Source organism: Cupressus sempervirens, chromosome 3 (genome assembly GCF_028749045.1).
Source record: "Cupressus sempervirens isolate cs-2001-9-10 chromosome 3, ASM2874904v1, whole genome shotgun sequence".
NCBI classification, from domain to species: domain Eukaryota; kingdom Viridiplantae; phylum Streptophyta; class Pinopsida; order Cupressales; family Cupressaceae; genus Cupressus; species Cupressus sempervirens.
Window position 1 is genome coordinate 564,088,612 of NC_143120.1, and position 7,753 is coordinate 564,096,364.

The following is a 7,753-nucleotide window of genomic DNA, read 5'->3' on the forward strand; positions in this document are numbered from 1 at the left end:
GCTTGCTAAGACCACTTTGTTAAGAGATTTACCCTGTCTCAATTACAAAATAACAAACTCAGTACCTGACCTTGAATTTTCTTTGCAAGTTAATCTTGGGTATCCTCTTTTCTATACCTTTAATCTGATCTCCTTATTTGATAACTCTTTTTAGTCCACTTTAATTTCTCTCTACTTGATCTTCCCTTGAACTTTGCCTTTACTCCTTCACAAGTGCATACACTCTTACACATTTCAACATACTAAATCTAGGGTTAGAATCCTCCTTAAGTAGATGTTCTGTGAATTTTCTAGATTTTGATCATCAGCTTACACTTCATCATCTTTTTCCATTTACAATCCTTTCTTTGATTGGTTGAATCACACACCTTGGGATCATTACCTTCTATAATGATGCGCTCAATCAAAATCTTAGTTGGCTCTACAAATATTAAATGTCACAGAAAATTCAGCCAAAATAGTTTACATATGATTTTGTGTCATTACAAACTCTTATATCAAAATTGAACTAATCAGCATTTGAATTCTTTGATGCTTGGTCATTTTTTAACCTTTATATTTTTACTCGACTTCTATATGTCTATTTTTTGTAGCACTTGATAACCTGTCAATATGCTTGGTCCTCGTTGTATTCCTAAATCTTATTTTTTCTCAACTTGTTAATCTTCTTGGTCTCTACTGAATACTCATAAATCAGTATCCTACTTAGTATAAGCATTGTAAGCTCGAACGTTACTAGATAACTTAGTCACAGTGATGAAATTGTAATCTTTCCTAGTAAATGACTAAGTGTTTGGACACTAATCAACAAAATAGGCTTAGATATCAACAATATCCCCCTTTGACATTAGTGGAAAAAAACTATCTATCATGAAATCATTTTGTTCAAAAATGCATTCTCCACTAAGAGCAAAATTTGATTTTGTACAATCTGATATCTACTCTTTACCTTATTCTTCTTCTTTAATTCTTATCTCCCCCTATCTCATTATTTCATTTCCCTTTCTTATCGTTATCCCCCTTGTTTTTATCACTAATGGAACTTGAAGATGTTGGGGCTAACTGATACTTATCAAAGAATTGTTGATGACTTGCCACAATATTGGCATAGCATAAAATTCCATCTTTCCTATACCTATATCAAAATTTGGAAATGAATTTCTAGCTCACCATCTAGGTCAATAAATCTCCCAATGTGTGTAATATTTGTCTCTTTCTTCAAAATGTCTCGAGTAATAGAGATTAGCTTCTTAATTATCTCTGTACATGGCAATAACTAAATTTGAATTAATGTCAACCTTTTCCATATCTCTGTATCTCAAGTCATGAGCTCAACTAACCTCTTTTGACTGAATTTTAGTTCACTAAAAGATGACGAGCTTGAACTTGCATTCTTACCCAATGTGATAACATTCGCTCTTATATCTGCATGCAATAGCTCTAATGACCGTGTAGTGTCTTCTTTAAAGAAATATATATCACACAATTTCAAATATAAAGAATTGATTTTCTTCAAAATTATTTCTAATTGTGTGATAGATGTAGAAAGTTCAGCTTGTCTCTATATAAGTTCCTATGAGACTAGTTAAAAATTATGCTCCATCCTTGTAGTGCCTCTCATGTTTGCAATTTGTACCTTGTTATATTTTGATTTGAGAGATACTTGTTACTCATGTTATTTTTACATGTTGAGATGACCTAAAGGCCAGATGTTGTACTTTGATTTCAGTATCATAGATGTTAGACTACTATGTTGTTCAGTTGATCATATTTGTATGATGATGCCATTTTGAGATGACAATATATTTTATGATGATATATTTGGACATATCTCTAATTACCTTAGATGTGAATTTAATGCTATGGTGATTTACTTCATTCTTGTTTTATTATGCTTTATGCAGTGTGAGTGATGTAAATGGATTATTTTAGTATAATTGAATAAATGGTTAAATTAGGTTATTTAATGCATTTATTGCTTCAACTATGTTATTATATGCAATTGCACTTGATCATGTGTGTTTGTGTGCAGATTTATATCCCTACCAGTGACACATGGAGTTAGTGATTCAACTGTTCATATTTTACCAATGTCATCCCTGTATGGTTGATGTATCTTATTTAAATGTTTAAATTAAACCTTCCAACAATTTGATAAATCCAGACTCATTTGCATTATGTGACTAGACCTGTGAATGTGTCTATGCATTTAGAGTTTCACATTGTTGCAAAGTTTTAGATTAAGGTAAAAACAGGTTTTGAATGGACCCGAAACCCTTAACAGAAAAAAAAAAAAGATATTCAAATAAGCACAACCAAGTTTTACAAGGACCTAAAACCTGCAGTATGAGAGTTACAAAACTAGGTTTTATAGGGACCCAAAACCACAAAAAAGGACCAGTAAATGAAACCAGGTTTTACAAGGACCTAGAACTTAGATTTTAAACAAAAGGAACAAAACCAGTTAAGAAACCCAAACCAGAGACTAGTTACTAGAACCACCACCGATAGTTATTGCAACTCCTTGATCATTTTCACCACCTCCTCCCCTACCTCTGCAATATTTTGGATAATGTTAGTAGAAGATCCCCCAGTTGCCTTAGCCACCTTCTTCCTTGAAATTTATCTTGTTCTTTTGCTTGGCCCACCAAGAGACATGATTTCCTTGTTATTTCTCTTGCCTAAGCTAGCAGCAGCCGCACAGATGCTTGAAGTGACTTGTTCCATCTTGTTACCACTCTCTGATCAAAAGATGGAGCTCATGTTCATATTCCTTTAACTTCTCTGGGATATTGCCAACCTGAACTTCCAATTGAATGATCTTAGCCTAGTCAATTTCTTGGTCCTACTGCATTTTTCCCATTCTTTTTTTTAGATTCATTAACTCATTGTACATCCAAGAATCACCTTGGAGGGAGGAGTCTACCTTAAGCTTGGTAGAGTGAAGGAAAGAAAGCCTTGCACCCTTACTAGTTGAGTCATCCTTCTCCTTCTCCCTATCTTCCTCCATACTCATAGCACCCTTTCTAGTGAGGTCATCCTTCTTGTTCCCTGTGTCTTCCTCCAAATTTTCCTCCCTAGCTTTCTAGGGTTGCTCACTCTATTTTTTATCCTCTTCTCCAAAAAATTTTGACCCTATATTTTGTTCATAACTTTTCTTAGCCTCGTCCTTTCTAGGCTCACCTTTGCTGCTAGGGTAAGCATCCAAGTTTGAACTAAAGTCCCCCATATCTGTATTCTCCTCGTTCTCCACATTCATTTCATCATTTTTGTCTGAGTTCTCAAACTCAGTAATTTCCTTAGCATTTTTTTGAGGTGTGTCCTACTTTAGACTCTCTTTTTTCACACTTACCCCTTCATCTCCCTTACTCTTTCTTGAGTATGTTTCACTAACAGAACCTCTCTTTTTTTCAAAGGGTGGGGAAGATACAATGGACTTACTCTTACAATAATTATCAATTAAAAGGATTAGCCCTTCATGTAAAACTAGATGGGAATCTTTTTTCCTATGGGCTTGAAGGCTTTGAAGCAAGGAGAAACTCAGATAAAACAGAAAAGAGATCCTATCCTTATATCGAAAATGATTCAAAAACATAAAATGAAATTTATGAACTCTTTACACTATCACAAAGTTATTAAGGATTTTTGTGAATTTTGTTTTTGCATTTTTGGGCTTTATTTTAACTAATTTTAATTTATGGCAGCTTTGACATAGATGAATTCCAATTACTTGGAATAGCTTGTTTTGTTTGGGTTGATTTGGTATTTAACTAGGTCAGCTGATTATTTACCCTAATCAATTATTCACTTGAAAAGTGAAAAGTATCCAAAGAGGAAATTAATTCCTCACTTTTCACTTTTGGAAATTAAAAATTTGAGTGCTTTTTCCAAAATCCTCTTCTGTAGGATTATTTTTTTGTTCATTGTGAGATCGGTCTCATTGGATCCAACTTAGGGAGACCTTGCTTTGCCATGACTTTTGACAGTTTCTGTGTGATATTTATTTTATCTGGTTATTTTATGTTTTAGCCCTTTTGGCTATCAAGTAGGGCTCTCCCATTTTTGTATTCAGCTCCATTTTTACTTTTTTTTTTGGTAGTTGTATGTTAAGAGGCTGAGAATTAGTGTTCCCCACCATTTTTGACTGCTAATTCTACCCAGTTGGATGGGTATGAACATTTTCCCTATTTTTGGGATGAGGGTTTGGGGTTTCGCACCGTTATGCTAGATATTTTTGCATATAGTGTCTAAACCTAAATTTTATTGAATTTTTGTGACTTTTGTGCCCAAAGACCAAATGGGTTTTTATTTTGAAGTTTTTGAGTTTTGGGGTTTTACCTCAATTTGTGTGTCATCTAGTTTTCTCAAGTTTTCTTGGCATGATATTGGTCATGGACCTGGATCATCTGTTGGATGTTAGTGAGATCATTTTTGCACCTTTTTGTTGCATTGGGATGTGTGTTGCATTCATCCTCTTGAGTTGTTATTCAATTGAGTGTTTTATTGCTTGTGTTCTCATCTAGCCCTTATGCTTTGATATCCGTGATGGTGGTGTGCCCACTCATGAGCACATGTGCATACATTTATCAAGTGACTTACGAGGCTGAAAATCCTAATGGTAATGTGATTGAGTTATATATTTGGTGTTGGGTTTGGAATATGCATGCCTTCAAGTGCTCATAATTGGATGGGTATGGGTAGGGTAGGGTAGATTCATGGAGGTGCTTCTACCACATCCCTAGTAACCATGCCTAGGTTGACAAGTAGAAGGCTTAAATAAGTGATAACTAAATAAAATATTGGGTGGTGATAAAATTTAAGATAATGAAATGTGTGAGCACCTAATTAAGTTTGAGGACATAGTGCATGAGCCTTCTATTGGGAAGTTGATTCAACACCATGTTAGCTTGGGGTACTTGATGCAAAGCTATTTTCCCTAGAGGTGAGTCCCTACATAGCAACTTATTAAGTGTCTGACCAGGACCTATTGTACTTGTATTGTCAAATGATCTTGGTTGCAGTCATCTTACTATCTAACGTGAGTGTTAGCCATGGATGTTTTCTTTATGTGTATTTATGATTGGATCATTATCTCCATCAACACGATAGGAGTGAACCTATGGGTTTCACATGGTTGGGAGGTGTAGCTACCTATGCCACTACTGGGGACTGGTGTAAAGAGATGGTCTATTCTTCCAGTGCAACTGATGCTTGATATTCACTTGGTATTTTAGTTTATCTGGAGTATGTTTCCTTGTGATTTATGCTTTCATTAGAATGCTTCGATATCATGTTTAGAAGATGTTAGTTATTTGAAAAATTCTTATATTATGATGTTTAGCATATGATTGGATGATGTGATTTTCTTAGTTGGAGTATCTTTTTCTTATTGGTTTAGCTTGTTAGATTTTCTGGTCTTATGGCATTATTACATTTTAGTAGTGACATCCTCATAAGATAGCTATAACCATCTAGTTGGTAGTTTTGGATGTTACGTGTGGGGGATGGCTAAGACCTTTGAGGTCTCATGATTCTATTGCAGTTGGGAGTAACCATGCATGGGTTTTTTTATGTTTGGTCATTGAAATGTCGCTTTCATTATATTTCCTTTGCTACTATGTTTTTAGATGGTTAGATGCAGTTTCCATCTTACAATTATTGGGTTCGAGTGTCTAAGCCTCAATTTGCTGATCTGAAACTCCTCGATGTGGAGGAATTTTTTTCCCTATCTCCTCATCTTGTGTTTTTCTTTCTTTTTGTTGTTAACCCTTGCGCAAGATTGTACTCTCTCCTATGCAAGATTGTACACTCTACTATGCAAGACTTGGCATTTCCTCACGTGGCTTTTGGTACTCACTCATGTGAGCCTTGACACTAGTTATGTGGGTTTTGGTGGCTAGGCCAAGCATTCCTTTGTATGAGAGGGTAGTTTCTTTCATGGCTTGGTGCACTTCCTTGAACGAAACTATCATTTGTGTTTTCTCATGTAGAAAATAGGGGGTATCTCCACTATTTTATAGAGAATGTGATTTGGCAATTTGAGCACCCTTTTGAGTTTCTAGTATTTCCATGCATTGATAGATCTAAGATTTTATGTTTTGTTTTTGTCTTTGGATTTCATTTTCTATTTGAGTGTGTTAGTTTGGTAGTGGTGTTTGGAGATTTGTTGGATGTAGGGATTTTTGGTTAAGTCTTCAATTGTGATCTTATTGATCCTTGTATGTTGATGGTTGTGTGCACCCATACTTTAAAAAAAAAAAAATATCTTGGATTTTATTTATCCTTGTTCCAAGGATCTCTAGGCAGGGCATTACAATGCTCCTTTCATACCATTGTAATAACTTTTCATTTGTCTCTATATCATCTATCTGAATTATGTCAACTACATATACTAGCTGGTCCAAAACTGTATGTTGATTATTTACATTTTTAATTCCAAATGCATCTATAAAAATATACTTGATAGTATGAAGTACATGTCTTCTCTTTTTCTCTCTTTTTTGTTGTTCTTATTTTGCCTTACGACTCAATAAGATTTGAAATTATTGCATTTTCTCGAAAGATGATTATTTGGGTAATGTAATTACCTCATCAAGACTTATTAACTAATCATCTTCCCTGTCTACATGAGTCACATCCTAATATGTTGAGGGTGTATCACTAGGTAGTGATAATTTTAATTGCTTCCCCTTTTCACTTGATCTCACCTTTGGTTATTGCACTTGTGTAGATATCACATGTTGCATAGGTGTCACTTCTATAGGTTCTACAACCTTTGCACTCAGAAATTCAATAAGATCTTGAGTAGCCTCTTGCTCTTTTTGTGTCACTTCAACTTCTACTAATTGTGTACATGAATCTTTATCAAAATTTTCATCCTTTTGCAAAACTGGCATACAATTCATTGGTGTATATAAAATTAAAATTTTACCAAGTTCCTTGACACTTGTAGCCTCTATAACTAATGTGACAGTAACATCATAAATCTTCTTGACTTCAAGCTTTGGATATTCAACTATCTATAATAAATTCAGGTTAGTACAGATTTTTCTTGATTATTCTTTAGATAATATATTAGGGTTAGGTGGAGGGGTGTCGGTGTCATCTTCAATTGTTATATTGTCTTTCTATTCATGCCCACTAATAAGTTGCTAAATATCCTCTATTAGCTTGGCCACTTCTTGCTTATATTCATCTTCAAATTCAATAGCATCTAAGCCTTCCCTTACCTCTATTGATGGATTAAGAACTCCAAATGCTTCTTTTCATACTCTAATGTTTTCTTGCTTAACTTTTATATGCCTTATCCTATGGCATAAACTTCTTGAAAAATCTTTAAGGGCTATATACATGTGTGTCTTCCCTAAATCTAGCATAACTTGTGCCAATGTTATCTCTCTTATTTCCTTTTTAGTGGAAAATGCCCATTTCCACTTGTCATCCACTCTTTTGTACAATCCCACTATAAATCCAGTTCCCAATTCCAATGATGTGTTCCTAAACTTGATCATCATATGAATTATTGAGCCTTCAAGTTTAACTTGATCCTCATTGTCCAAATAATCATACTTTATGTCCTTGAATCCTAGAATACTTTCAAATTCTACCAATTTTTGCACATACCTAATCCACAGTCATTGGAGGGAGTCTGTTCACTACTTGTAGTTTTCTAGTCTCATCACACTCAGTCTTTTATTCATCTTCCTTCTCCTCTTGTTAAATGATCATTTTCCTCTTTGGTTTAGCTTGATCT